Below are 15937 nucleotides of genomic sequence, written 5' to 3' on the forward strand. Positions count from 1 at the left end.
TGTTGTATACCCAATTGAATATTAGCTAATAACCCATTTTCTATAGCGATGTTTGAACAAAATTTTAATAATTTTATATTTTGTTGAATTTACCTGTATCTACCTGCAATTAGAGTCACTTTGTGACAAAAATTATAGTATAGAATTGGTTGAGAACATTTCATTGAATTATCTTCCAAAATTCATGTTAATATATTGATAAATAAAAAAGTTATAGTTGTTTAATGAAACCAGACTAAATTTGATTATGTTAGAAATTAATTGAAATACATAAGGGGTGTATTTTGGTCAGAAATATAGTAACAAAAGGGTTAAGGTAGAATTTCTTTGGTTTGATGTCCTTCTTTTGCCCACTCTCATTTGTTTCCAAATAAGGCAATATTTCTCCATGACTGGACATTTTTACAGAAGACTGGAAATGGATGACACCACTTGGTTCATTGTGACACATATTTACAACTATTGTGATGTGAAGTCAAGAAGGTGCAAACGTACCACATTCACCTACGACAAGCTTCTTTCAGTTTCCATCAACCAAATCTACTAACAAACCCAGGAGGGTAATAGAAGATACAAAGACATTTACCCAATGTACCATGCAGTAGGACTGAACCAAAGCAATATAGTTGGGAAGCAAGTGTCCTAACAAGACAGCCAATGTGTAGCAAATGTTTTAGCTAGTGAAATTATTTATTATCATTTATGCAATGACCATATTTACATCAATATTTTCATTTAAGTATGAATATTTCAATGCAGGTGGTGCCAGACACTTAGGTAGCCTACAATTATAGGCAATAGTAGATGACTTGGTAATAAAAACATTAAATATATTCAATTTATCAAATATGTTGTTCATTCATTTCAATATATTTATCTTTTCATCAATTTGCTTCAAATTAATTTGCTTAGTTTCTTTAAAGGGGAGGTTTAGTTGATTGCCTCGACCCCAATGCTTAAACTGGTACTTTATCAGCCTCAGAAGGTTGATAAAGGTGAAGTCAGCCTCAGTAGGTTTTGAACTCTGTAAGTAAAGGAGTAGAGTACTGCAAAGTATTTTTCCTGGGGTTCAGCCCTCTAATCCCCACCCATTATTTATTATAATCTGGTCATATGAATGTGTTCATATTTTGAAACAATTTTCCAGAAATAACATAATTGAACAGTTTAAACTTCATGTGATATATTTATCAAACCACAACCATTGTTGGTTTCAAATTTTGGCACAAGGCCACCAATTTCTGGGAGGGGTTACTTGATTACATCAAACTCAGTCCTCAATTCATACTTAATTTATCGACCCTGGAAGGATGAAACAAGTCTACCTTGACAGAATTTGAACTCAGAAGATAAAGACAGATGAAATGCTGCTAAGCTTTTTGCCCGGCATGCTAACAAGTCTGCAAGCTTGCTAATTCAACCACAACCATTATTAATGTGTTATATAAGGTGGTAAGCTGGCAAAAATCGTAAACATGCCAGACAAAATGCTTAGCAGTATTTCATTTGTCTTTATGTTCTGAGTTCAAATTCTGCCAAGGTTGACTTTGCTTTCATCTTTTCAGGGTCAATGAAATAAGTACCAGTTGAGATAATCAATTACATAACCGTAACCCTTGCCCAAAATTTCAGGCTTTGTACTTGTATTAAAAAGGATTATTAATGTATTATATTGAAATATATTTTTCTAATTTGTGTATGTGATTTCCTTTTCTTCCAGATTTCAATGTATTAACCTTGCTAAAGACTCATGAGTGCAAACAAAAGTTGATAGTTTAGGTAAGTTATCTTAACAGTTATTTATGATTCACCTTATTTTCTCTTTCTCATAAAAAATATTGAAAAAAACAGATGCAATCAATCTAAATGGGCTAAGTACTGGACCATTGATCAAAACTTCCAGTTGGTCTCTTTGGCAAAGCATATTAATTGTCCTAAACTAAAATAATAAATATACAGCTCAACTGAGTTGCTAATATAATTAGAATAAACATATATCTGTAGGCATTGCTTCTGTAATTCAGACAGTTGTCTGAATTTTCAGAACATTCTTGAATTGTTTTTGTTATTTTTTAATGAATAAAAATAATACAAAATATAATTGTAAAATATTATAAAGAAATAGAATTGATTATTTCTGAAATAAAAAAACTTTTTTTTTAACAAGTGTTTTATAACAATTTCAATCAAACCAGTGCAATTACTTGAATATTATATTTTTTTAAATCTTCAATTATTCATTTTCTACATGTCATAGATTAACCAAAATGCTGTGTTTTATTGTGTAAGACTGGAACATATTTATTTCACATTACAGCAGAAGTACCTTCCTGGAAACTAATGTTTTTAGATACTAAGCAATAATGTGGATTTTTTTTTAACTGTGAATATGAATAGGGATTTTCTCCCCCCCCCCATGTGTATTCCACTTATGAATTAAATCAGACCAATAACATTTTTACAATCTTTTTTCCAATGTTTTATTAAATAACTCATTGTTTTACACCATCTGTTGCACTTACAAGTCAATAGATAGGCTCTTAAATGAAATTAAACTTGTTTCTTTTCTATTGCAAGATTATTTTATTTCATTGCTTATATTATTATTATTATTATTATTATTATTATTATATATTGTGAAAGAAAGGATATATGAGAGCCAGAAATCAAAGAAGGGACACTAATAAAAACATTGGTGTCCTTAGTGTGTATAAGATACACACACAATGGTGCCACATAAAAAGCACCCTGTACATTCTGTAAAGTGATTGGCATTAGGAAGGGCATCCAACTGTAGAAACCATTCCAAAATGGACTATGGAACCCAGAGCAGTTCCTGGCCTTGACAGTATGGAAAATGGATGTTAAATGATAATGATGACATATACACACATGTATATATGTGTGTGTATGTGTACATATATAAAACCAGGTTATCCCCTGCAACTACAGTATTTACTTTTAACCCACTTACATTACAGTATAACAACACAATGTCATGTCTGATTCAAACAAATGCAAAGCATACATCCTTAGCAAAGTAGTTATATAGACCAGCAATTCACTATATCTAACAATGTATTGGATTGTCATTATACTCTTGTTAAACACCAAATAATTAGACTAACACATGCCTTTCAAATCCACTTTGTGTTCTTGTAGTGGCCACCACTTTAAATTCTTGAACTGGGTTGGTAAATTAAAAATAATATGTTGTCACACTACACTCCACAGAGCCATGCACTTCAAATGGTGTAGGATATCAAAATAAAGCATTTGTTTTGTTTTCTAGACACTCTATGAGTGGGTTGACTGCCTACCATTAAATCTTGCATATTTGTGGTATGGATCTTTCTCAGCAAGTAGAACTACCAAGCTATCCTGAGATGTTAAACAACAAAGTCAGTTCTGGGCTCAAAATTCTGGAAGACCAAGAAAGATGAAAATGAAACAAATTGACATACATCATATGTAATTTAAATTGAGAGTAAACAAGCACTGCTTTGTGGATAAATTACACCTATTTTATGTTTATAAACAATAACTTTGTAATAGTTTGCAGTACATCATGAGTTAACATTATTGGTAGATTCCTGAAAATGGTGACTATAAGTGATACATTGCTGTGACAAAAAGGAAAATAAGACCAAGTTAGAATAAATGTTGATAATCATCACTTGCACACTAAGCATAGTGATGTACTTTTATACTACATTTTTCTTTTACACTTTTTTCATTTTTTTAAATTCTTTTCGACAACATTTTGAAAATATGAAACTGAATACAGGAAAATTTGTTAAAACTGAAAAATATTTAGTAATGTCATTATATTTAGGCATTAAACTTCAATAAGAAATTGAATTACAAATTAAGAGTGTCTGAGTAGTTAAATTCTAAAGATACATCATGGGTTTAATTCTGCTAGAAATTACCGATTTTAAAATTTGTAGAGAGTAAAAATTCTTAGCATCCCATACAAACTTGTCATTTTCAGTACCATAACATATTACAAATTTTTTTTTTTAAATTACAAAATACTCAGCCATTGATACAATTTTTACCTAGTTCAAGTAAATTTGATACCAATCTGCAGAGGTACATTAGTAATGAGCCAATGAATAGCTTTTATGTATTCACTTAACCTGTGAGAAACAGCAGCCAAATTTTCCTCAAACTACACCTTACAGTCTTGAATAGGAAGAATATTTTGGGTAATGCACTCGTAAATACGCAAGTAAAGGAGAAGGGTTTTAGTTAGAACACATTTGATCACAAGTCTACTTAGGACTGATTTCAGGCAATGACAACTGCATCAGTTTTTCTTAGAATATACCAATTCTGCTTACCCTAGCAACAACTCTCTTTTCTTTTTCCTTGTCACCAGCCACTTAAAATACAATCTCTAGGGATCAGTGCTATAATTCATTAACTGACTTCTATTCACATACTGTAGTTATGGATAACAAACACAGTGAGGCGAAGTCTACAACATTAAAACTTTATGCACTACATGACCATGTCACGAAAAAAATATATACCCACTGACAATCAAAACCTGTTATATGACAATAAAATAAAAAAAATTTATGAAATATGGAAGAATGTGCAATAATTTCAAACTAGACTTAATTCTCAGTCTCCAAGTCGTTCAAATATACATCTGCTCAAATTGGACAGACAGAGGACATTTAACAATGCAGTTATTAGTCTCACTGTGGCAGCAGAAGAGGATATCTTGGAAAATATTAAATTTTAAGGCTTCTTGCTATTGTTTATACTTATTCTCTTGATTAAATAATATTGGTTTGTAATAAAGATTATCTTAAAATGAAGTGGATTTATCAATTACATGCTGTAGCAACTGTTCTTAAACCAACTGGTACTATCTGTTTCTCAAGGTCATAAGCTACACCCCTAGTGTAATCCAATGAAATATTGGTTTCAAATTTTGGCACAAGGCCAGCAATTTTGAGAGAGCAGGTAAGTTGATTACATCAACCCCATTACTCAACTGGTTCTTATTTTATTGACCCCAAAAGGATGAAACACAAAGTCGACCTCAGTCGAATTTAAACTCAGAATGTAGAGATAATGGAAATGCCACTAAGTATTTTGTCTGGCATGGTAACAATTCTATTAGCTTGCCACCTTAATTCAATGAAATATTAACTGAAAGTCATGTTTAAAGGTGCTACTCTAAATAGTGTGATCTGCCTTCCATTTACCAAATTCAAAAACTGTGCTGACTTTAGAATCATTACAAAAAACTTGATTCCTTCTCCTCAGCTTACTTAAAGCTCACTGTTGAATTGTTGCAAGCACTGCTTTGTTCTGGACCTAGAGGGTTTTCCCATGATAATATGGGTAAAACATATCCAAACTTCAAAAGCTATACATATGGTCTGTTACTAACTATCAAATGGTACAATGTTTAGTATCTTGTCTATAGTTCTTCACACTGTAGTAAAAGCAGTTAGGAGTATTGCCTCTGTGTTACTGCATGTGCATATGTTTTACAGCTGAAAAAGAAAAAAGATATCTATGCACACAAGGTTTTCAAGATGAAATTGGTTTTTTCATTGCAGAAATTTGAACAAATGTTACTCAGATGGGTGTGCACATACTTTGCAAAGAAAGACAATTTGCATACAATGCAAATTTCTATGTACGACCCACAACAACAATTTAAAGGACACTTGTGCTGGGTATCCTAAATGACTTCGCACTCTTGAGAAACAGTTACTGACTTAATAGGAGGCATCAATGTATCTTCTTTCATATAATCCCCAATTAGATCAGCTGTTACCAAATTTTGATTAAAGAATAGCAGTAGCTCATATAGGCTCCTATTGATATATCTAAATTCTATTTCAATTATACATAACCTTGCTTCATAACAATGTAACTTTCTTCTCCACCTGTAGAATTATGAGAAACCTTAATATCACAATGTCCTATGAAATACTTCTCTGAACTAAAGGATAATTTGGAAGACAGTCTCTTTCTCTGTAACTAATTTTGTTTAGTGTTATGCCACCTCAGGCTTCATTTCTTCAAGTCTAGACTCTTCCTTCAATTCCTCTGGTCTGTTTTCATTGTGGTGAATCAGTCATAGAACATACTCACCCAGTATGTATCATACCTGTATGCATTTTATTTTATGCATTGATACCCTTGTGTTCATACTTTGATATTATTTGACGATAGCTAAACAGTATTTTGCACTAAGCAATTCCAAGCTGTAATCTACCTCTCTGCCCATACTTTATAGGAGGCCATACAAAAGTTGTTCACAAAAGCATCCCTCTGCTCCCTTATTTTCCTCCTAGTTGTGATAACTCTAGTTACTTTTGCATTAGCAGCCAGGACTTGCTAGATATTCTTTTATTTTGGAGGACCATTTCTAATTATATAAACGTGTGTGTGTAAAACACTAAATATACAGTGTTACACACGCATACACACACAAATATGTGTTTCATATATTATCTTTTTTACCCTTTTTATATGTTTCTGTATTTAAAGGGAAGTCATTCTATTTGTACTTTCACTCAAGATGTGAATGAATTTAAAAAAGGAAATTTGCTTTGAATGTAACTATGTTTTTGAAGTTCTGTATCTTAATAACTCACTCTTACATTCACTTACATAAAATTCCATTTTTTACAATTAGCAGTCATTTTACTCTTTTGAATGGTTTATCTTTGCATTTGAAATAAATTTGCTCAAAAATTGCTTTGAAATTGTAGCATAATTTAATCTTCCTATTTAACTGGAATTACTTATGTAAAAGTTAAATTGTCAACTTTTAAATTTTGTTTCTCTTATGATCTACTTATTTGATTCTATTAGAAAAGTTAGATATAAAGCTACCTGTCTGATTTATTCAAGAGCTCTCTTGAAAATTAAATCAATGTTGTCATTGTTTTCCTGCTTTTTATGTGATGAGAAATCTGCATCCAGATTTAGTAGAGCAGACAGGAAGGAGAGCGGCATTGAAAAGCCTTTGCTTCAGTGCTGTCACCCTCTGTTACTTTTAATGCATTTCCTTTGTTTACCTGCTTTTGGTGGGAGTGGGACTCCCTTTAAATCCAATTAGCATTTAAATAATAATTATTCTATTTTAAAAATTTTATCAATATTTCAAAACCAGTAGTATAGAATGGCAGAAGCAATAGAGTAAGTATTAGAATAAATTATTTCAGTATTTGATTTCATTCATATATTTACTAAGTTCAAACCCTACTGAGGATAATTTTGCCATTCATTCCACAGAGTAATTGTTGTTTGACTCCAGATTAGCCTTGCAGACCTATGATCCAAACTGTTCCAGCTATAAAAATCTTATTTCTTTTCTTTTTTTTTCTTTTGCAAACAATCTATTCTTTGCTGGCACAGGTCAAACAGTTCAACCTGATTCAACAAGCTGGAGCGTTGACAGGTTTTCTACAACAGCATGCCCTTCCTAATGCCAGCCACTTTATAAAAGTGTACTGTGTGCTTTTTTTTTTTTCCTTATCCTTTTTTCGAGGGCAGTTTATATCAAGTTGAGTGGCTCCATAATGGCTCACTTGTTGACAAAATAAGCATCAGACATGGGGCAAAGTGGTGAAGCATTATCTTCAAACTTTGAGCCTCACAGGGGCAATGACTAGTGACCAAGACCTTTGACAATATGCTGTGCTTGAGAAGACGTATCAAGCCAAGTGAAATTGTGGTCATGGCTGATGTTGGTGTCATGTAACTGGCACCCATGCTGATGGCACATAAAGAGCACCGTTGGAGCATTGGGCCTCACGAAGGTAAAATGGCTGAGTTCCCTTCAACCATTGGGACTCATGGAGGCAAAATTGAAGTCATGGCAGATACTGGTGTCACGCAAATGGCACCTGTATTGGTGGCACATAAAAGCACCCACTACACTTTTAGAGTGGTTGGTGTTAGGAAGGGCATCCATCTATAGAAAACCATGCCAAATCAGACTGGAGTCTGGTGCAGCCTTCCAGCTTACCAGCCCTGGTCAAACCATCCAACCCATTCCAGCATGGTCAACAGATGTTAAATGATGATGAATTACATTATTCAATGTGTTCTTTTTTCATTTGAACAGTAGGCTATGATTGACTCATGATTGATATCAGTATTACTGAGTGATAGTGTTGGTCGGAAGTATAAAATTCTAGTTTTGGTTAAGAACTAATTCTAGCCTCTGGTTGAGATGCCATAGTTTAATTAAGGCTTTATGTTAAAGCCCCGAGAAAACAGATTTTATAATTCAAATTAATTATTATGATGACTTTTAATGTATTCTCTTCATATCCAGAAATCAAGATATAAAGAACATTTCATATAAGACAAAATAGCCACATTGTTATAGTGTTAAGGAGAAAGCCCATTTGTCATTAAGACTTTTCCATCTCATTATTTGATATAATTAAGCAAAAGCACAGCCTTCACAATATCATACTGTGCTTCCAATTATTTGGGCCAGTTATTCATACCATATTTTCAACATTAAATCTTATGCTTGATTCAGATGCCAAAAACACAAAAATGTCCATATTCAACTGTTCTGAATATTAAACTAGTTAAATTACAATGCATAAGTTTTGCTTGTTATTAGTGGCAAAATTGGGAGATTACTGGATATCATAACTTGTTATGTCTCTTAATGTTCTAAGGTCAAATCCCACTGTAGTTGCCTCTGCCGATCATTCCTTCAAAGTTGTTGAGTACCACTAACATACTGAGTATTGATTCTTATAACCCATGTGGTTGTACCAGTGTTAGAAACAAGTAATCCCTAAGTAGACACATAAATATTCATTGCTATAAACAGTTATTTCTAATTCTTCATACCCACCTAGAAGGGAGTGTATACAGTTCACTTATTGTTAGTTAGCCACAAGTCAACTTTGAGCAAGCAGACAACCTTCAGGACTCGAAAATTCTAAATTTAATGTACTGTATCAAAGGTGTATTTACAAAGCGACTTACATTATTGATAAGTCTTATAAAACCCAATGCAGTTTAGAATATTGTGGATGCATAGATATGAGCAAAATAAATCATGGCATAAAGCTGAGATAAATGCAAATTGTTTGGAATATATTCAGTGCACCCCATCTAATCTAAACCCATTACTGATTTTCTATTACCTGAGATTTTTACCAGATGGTCCACTATTCAGAAAGACCAGATTTATATCAAAACAATAAGATGGCTCTCTTTTCAAACAAATTTTACTGCACACTGAATGGGCTCCTCATATTGACTTAGTAACTATTTTCTTCTAATATTTATGAACACATATTTGATTTTACTGTAGTATCAATTTGTGGCAAACAATTAACATGCATTTTATTATTAATTAAATAGAAGTCACTGTTTCAATAACAGTTAAAGGTCAACTGTGTGAAAGGGGTGAGGGGGTGGGGTTATTTATACCATTGTTATTGCTGCCATCCGTTTCTATTAATACAGCGAGGTACAAAAGTGTTCACTTGTAGAATCCAAAACTTAGTCAAGCGCAATCATTCCATCACTTCTGGAGAGCAAGTTTAATATCATTATAAGTTTGTTTGGTAAGTTGTTTTTATGCATATTTTCTATTTCTTTGATGTGTAAGTCTAAGCTCCCAGTGTTACTACTTTGTCATCGCTCTATATTTCAGTTTAAAAACAATATATTTAAACTCAATACTTTCTCTATAGTAAAATTACCTGTTTCTGAACTGAGAAACATGAAAGGAATGATAGATAAAATCCTCTCTGGCCATGCTAATAATCTATGTAATCAGACCTACCCTAGCATCTGGGTGAATTTCAACTACTTTCTCAGAAACTAAACAATATCTACATCACCTGTCTTGTGTGTGTGTGTGTATATATATATATATATATATCAAAATTCAATGCTCCAAAGATGTCTTTTTCCAATTCTTTATCCATTTCTATTTTGTATAGTTCTCATTTAAAAATCTCATCTCATTAAGGGAAAAATAGTATTGAGAACAAATTGAAGCATAGTGAAATTGGGTTTTCTTTTTTTCAACTAAATGATTTTCTTTGGATGAAGTATTTGCTCTTCTAGAATAATAAATAACAAAAATTGCTTGTTAACCCATTTGTTACCAACCTGGCTGAAACCGGCTCTGATTCTGTAGTACAAATGTTTTGTTCTCATAAGTTTTGAATTGAAATCTTTCACCAAACCTTAGTTACAATTTATGTTCCTAACACTAGCTTAATGATAACTAAGTTATTTTACTAAATTCTTTGTTATATATAAAATAATGGAAAGAAACACAGAACATCTCAACATAAATATGGTAACAAAAGGGTTAAGCATGTAAGTGTAAAAATTGCCATTTACTCGAAATATTTTCACATCTATTCAGTTTAATTTAGCTGTTTGTTTTTAATTTTAGAGTTATTAATTTTTTTTTTTTTTTAAATACTATCATCACCATCCTGATTTCTGATTCGTAAGTGTTTTCTTGTTATCAAACTCAGAGAAAGTCATCAGTTACAACATTTTCTCCATTTTGGCCTACTTAGATTGGATTTGCACTATCCTATTATAATGAACTGTTAGACTAAAAGCTCATTTCTCCAATTGATAGCCAATCAATATCTTTACCACCCACATGACTCTTTTTTAGTTAAGATAGTTTTTAGCTTATGTTCTCCTCAGATTTCTGACAACTTATTGTTTTCAGATATTATCTTTAACTCAATGAATCGAAAAATAAATCCATATTGATTTTGGGATTTCAACATTTCCTCTGTTTCAGTATTGTTTTTATTATTATCATTACTCTTGTTTCCTTTTGTTTTTTTGCTTTGCTTTGTTAAATGTAAGCAATGTATGTGTGTGACCTTTTGGTCAGAACTGGTATAATCTGATTTACTTTTGTTCATCTTTCTCTTTTACACACACACACTCTCTCTCTCTCTCTCTTTCTGTGAGTGTGCTATATATGAATGTAGGTGTGTGTTCGTAATATACATCTTTGTTATATATATTTACACATATAGTCATCATCTTCATCATTCTAATGTTTAATTTTCCATGATTGCATGGATCAGATGAGAGTATGTTGTGGACAGTTTCCTGTGACCAGACACCCTTCCTGTCTTCAACTCCAATTCATTTGCAAGCGAGATAATCTCCCAATTTATTGCACAACAAACAGTGATATCACCCTGTTACCAAATACTGTGAAAATGCCTGGATGGACATCCTTTTGTGATTGGCAGTAGCAAAGTTAATTTTCACAACACAAATGAAGTTGAAGGGAATGCAAACTCACTTGTGCACACACACACACACACAAATGTGCTTGTGAATCGGTGATCATGTCTACAAGTGATGGTGTGCATGAGTCTAGTGCGAGTGAAAGGGATATGGGAAACGCTTATAATAATATTTTTCTTTTGCATAAGATATTGTTTACATTGTACTTTTATTTTATTACCATTTATTTATGAGTATTATAAATTTCATAGGTAAAATATTTTTCCGAGAATGAATTATGATTTATAGCATTGCTACTATGGGAAATTATTGCCTTGCTTTACAAGTTTTTGCTTTATGAACAGTCCCCAGGAACAAATCAACTTGAATATCAAGGCATCACTGTATGTATGTATATATAATGCTCGAAATACGAGACTAGAAAAACAACCAACAACTGATGAAGGGTCATTCTTTATGCTGCTTGTTTTGTTTTCCAGTTGTGTCTTTCGTTGTTTGAAAAAATAGTTCATGTTCCATGTACTCGTGCTTTGTATCATATTGGTGTACACGTTTCATGGCATCCTGTGCCCACATCATCATCATCATCATCGTTATGCATACATATATATATCTATATATATATATATATATATGTATGTATGTATAGAAGTATGTACATATGTGTATATATATATATATATATATATTATATATATATATATATATACACACACACACAAATGTGTGTGTGTGTGTATTCATTAGAAAAACCGATATAGTTTTATAGAATTTGGTACTCATATTCATACATACACATAGCAAAAGATTATTCAATGAAACCACCATCAGCCTCAGTTATTGCCTAGATACGGCTTCTAAAATGACTAAATGTGTTGATCAGATGATCTTTATTCATGTTGACCATAACATCCCCTATAGCAGACATCAGTGAGTCATTGGTTTTGTGTGCCTACTTGTTGGTTTCCCTCTGAAAATATTCCACATGTAGTAGCCTATGGGGTTTAAATTAGGAGAGCTAGGAGGCCAAATGTTAAGGTAAGATGATCATGAAAATTTTCAGCCATCCAATCTTTGACATTGGAGGCTGTGAGAGGGAACATGTATGACCTCCTCTAAGCAACTCTTTTGATCCAGGGCTTCACAACCATCTCCATTCTCTCAATGTAGGCTCCCTGCATTGACCCTAAGATCTTGCAAGACAAGGAATGGAGGCATGACGTGGCCCTTACAGCTCACAAGCCCCGAAACCACCACAGACGATGGGAACTTGGTGTGCATAACGGTGGAAAGTTCAGTGAGGTTGATGCAGAGTAATCTGTCATTCTACCTGTTCACTTTTTGATCTCGGACAAAGTTCTTTTCAGAACCAGAGCTTGCCCACCTCAGGGTGCTTGAATTTGTTCAGCAAATGCTTCAACCGGATTACATGGTTCTCCTTGGTCATTTTTGACTTTAGCTACCCTCTTCCCATAACATAGGATTTGTGCATTATATCTAATTGCTGATGATGCCCTGGACTTGGTGGACAAACTCAACTTTTTTGACAGTGTTTGATCATCAAGAATGTTTTGTTTACTTTTGGCCATGAAAGGCACATTGTCACCAGATGCCTAGAGCTCTTTTCTTATTTGAAACATGAAGGATCTGATGACATTTAAGGTTGCAGACAGCTAAGGCAACAAGAGTGGCATGCCCTTTCATCATTTGCATTAGATTCAAAGCTTCCGTGTTGGAGCTGAATAAGAAAGGATATTTAGTTAAGGCTTGGGCCACTTATGGCTCTTATAAATTTTGTTCTCAAGTAGCTGATGTATCCTGTGTATATAAGTACATACACACTTGCACATATATATAACACCATCATCATTACCAGTTAGCATCCATTTTCCTTGCTGGCATAGGTTGGATGGTTTCACAGGATTCAGCAAGCCACAGGACTCTGCCTAGCTCTAGTGTAAGCTTTGGCAAGTTTTCTACATACCTCAAAGTAATTACTGGGTGCTTTTTTTTCATGCCACCAGTACTAGTGAGGCCGCCAGGTAAGTTGCAAGGCTGAAAATAACAGGAAAGAGAAAGCCCTCATGACAATGTGTGTATGTGTGTGCATGTATACTTATATATTTATGTGTAGGTATTTGTGTGTGTATTTATATGAATATTTGTATATTTGAACATATATGTGTGTGTGCATGTATATATATATATATATATATATATAATATATATATTATATATATATATACACACACACACAAATGTGTGTGTGTGTGTATTCATTAGAAAAACCGATATAGTTTTATAGAATTTGGTACTCATATTCATACATACACATAGCAAAAGATTATTCAATGAAACCACCATCAGCCTCAGTTATTGCCTAGATACGGCTTCTAAAATGACTAAATGTGTTGATCAGATGATCTTTATTCATGTTGACCATAACATCCCCTATAGCAGACATCAGTGAGTCATTGGTTTTGTGTGCCTACTTGTTGGTTTCCCTCTGAAAATATTCCACATGTAGTAGCCTATGGGGTTTAAATTAGGAGAGCTAGGAGGCCAAATGTTAAGGTAAGATGATCATGAAAATTTTCAGCCATCCAATCTTTGACATTGGAGGCTGTGAGAGGGAACATGTATGACCTCCTCTAAGCAACTCTTTTGATCCAGGGCTTCACAACCATCTCCATTCTCTCAATGTAGGCTCCTGCATTGACCCTAAGATCTTGCAAGACAAGGAATGGAGGCATGACGTGGCCCTTACAGCTCACAAGCCCCGAAACCACCACAGACGATGGGAACTTGGTGTGCATAACGGTGGAAAGTTCAGTGAGGTTGATGCAGAGTAATCTGTCATTCTACCTGTTCACTTTTTGATCTCGGACAAAGTTCTTTTCAGAACCAGAGCTTGCCCACCTCAGGGTGCTTGAATTTGTTCAGCAAATGCTTCAACCGGATTACATGGTTCTCCTTGGTCATTTTTGACTTTAGCTACCCTCTTCCCATAACATAGGATTTGTGCATTATATCTAATTGCTGATGATGCCCTGGACTTGGTGGACAAACTCAACTTTTTTGACAGTGTTTGATCATCAAGAATGTTTTGTTTACTTTTGGCCATGAAAGGCACATTGTCACCAGATGCCTAGAGCTCTTTTCTTATTTGAAACATGAAGGATCTGATGACATTTAAGGTTGCAGACAGCTAAGGCAACAAGAGTGGCATGCCCTTTCATCATTTGCATTAGATTCAAAGCTTCCGTGTTGGAGCGAATAAGAAAGGATATTTAGTTAAGGCTTGGGCCACTTATGGCTCTTATAAATTTTGTTCTCAAGTAGCTGATGTATCCTGTGTATATAAGTACATACACACTTGCACATATATATAACACCATCATCATTACCAGTTAGCATCCATTTTCCTTGCTGGCATAGGTTGGATGGTTTCACAGGATTCAGCAAGCCACAGGACTCTGCCTAGCTCTAGTGTAAGCTTTGGCAAGTTTTCTACATACCTCAAAGTAATTACTGGGTGCTTTTTTTTCATGCCACCAGTACTAGTGAGGCCGCCAGGTAAGTTGCAAGGCTGAAAATAACAGGAAGAGAAAGCCCTCATGACAATGTGTGTATGTGTGTGCATGTATACTTATATATTATGTGTAGGTATTTGTGTGTGTATTTATATGAATATTTGTATATTTGAACATATATGTGTGTGTGCATGTATATATATATATATATATTATATATATATATATATATATTATATATATATATATATATATATACACAGGGTATCCCAAAAAATGTATATACATTATATATAGATAATTGTTAAGTAGGTGTTTATTAAAATACATTTCGTTTTCAAAATTTAATAGAATCTACAGACATTATTTTCTTGTTTTGTCAACAACTGTTTTCTAACTGACGTCGTTCTGGTCCAGGCACTGCTGACAACATGAAGCAATGGAATTGCAACCATTACAAAACAATGTGTTTGGTATTTGTGTGCATTCTCATTCAATGGCTGCTCTGAAATCAGCGACTGTTGCAGGTTTCATAGTGTAGACTTTGTCTTTTAGGTATCCCCATAAAAAAAGTCTAGTGGTGTGAGGTCTATTGAATGCGGAGGGTATTCAACCAAACCCCTTATCCAATCCACCAGTTTAGCAAGATCTCTTCAAAGAAGTTTCTAACATCACAGTAGTAGTGTGGGGGTGCCCCATCTTGCTGAAAACAAAACTCCTCATCGTCAAAGTCTTCTCTAATGTTTGGCATGACAGACTGTTGCAGCAAGTTCAAGTAAACGGGACCAGTCACAGTAGCATCAAAAAAGAATGGTCCAGTTAATCTTCTTGATAAGACACGCCACACTGTAACTCCTGGTAAATTAACATGATGTTCCACCATAACATGCGGATTCTCAGATCCCCAGTTGGTGCAATTGTGGCAATTAATTGAACCATTTAATTTGAATGTGGCCTCATCACTCCACACAATCTTTGTTGGAAAATGTGCATCTTCTACACATCATGCAACATACCACTCGCAATACTACACTCTCCGGTCTGGATCATCATCATTAATAGCATGGCCTAATCTTCGAATGTAACTTTTCCATTGACAATGCTTCAAAATGCGTTGTAAAGACGATTTTAAAATACCCACATCC

At 33.8% G+C, this 15937-nt stretch overlaps 1 protein-coding gene across 18 annotated transcripts in view; it reads left to right on the forward strand.

The window, feature by feature from the left end:
• The window catches only part of LOC115216989 (plasma membrane calcium-transporting ATPase 2), a 330524-nt gene that overhangs the window by 98520 nt on the left and 216067 nt on the right, over positions 1-15937 (forward strand). For 17 of the 18 annotated variants that reach the window (XM_036507543.1, XM_036507544.1, XM_036507526.1 and 14 more), the window contains one exon: positions 1721-1779. The gene's annotated coding sequence lies outside the window, so the exon portion shown is untranslated. Of the gene's footprint in view, positions 1-1720; positions 1780-9474; positions 9585-15937 lie in introns of those variants that run through there. The other variant, XM_036507533.1, reaches the window with a different exon arrangement.

This window comes from Octopus sinensis, linkage group LG11, assembly GCF_006345805.1.
Source record: "Octopus sinensis linkage group LG11, ASM634580v1, whole genome shotgun sequence".
Taxonomy (NCBI): Eukaryota; Metazoa; Mollusca; class Cephalopoda; order Octopoda; family Octopodidae; genus Octopus; species Octopus sinensis.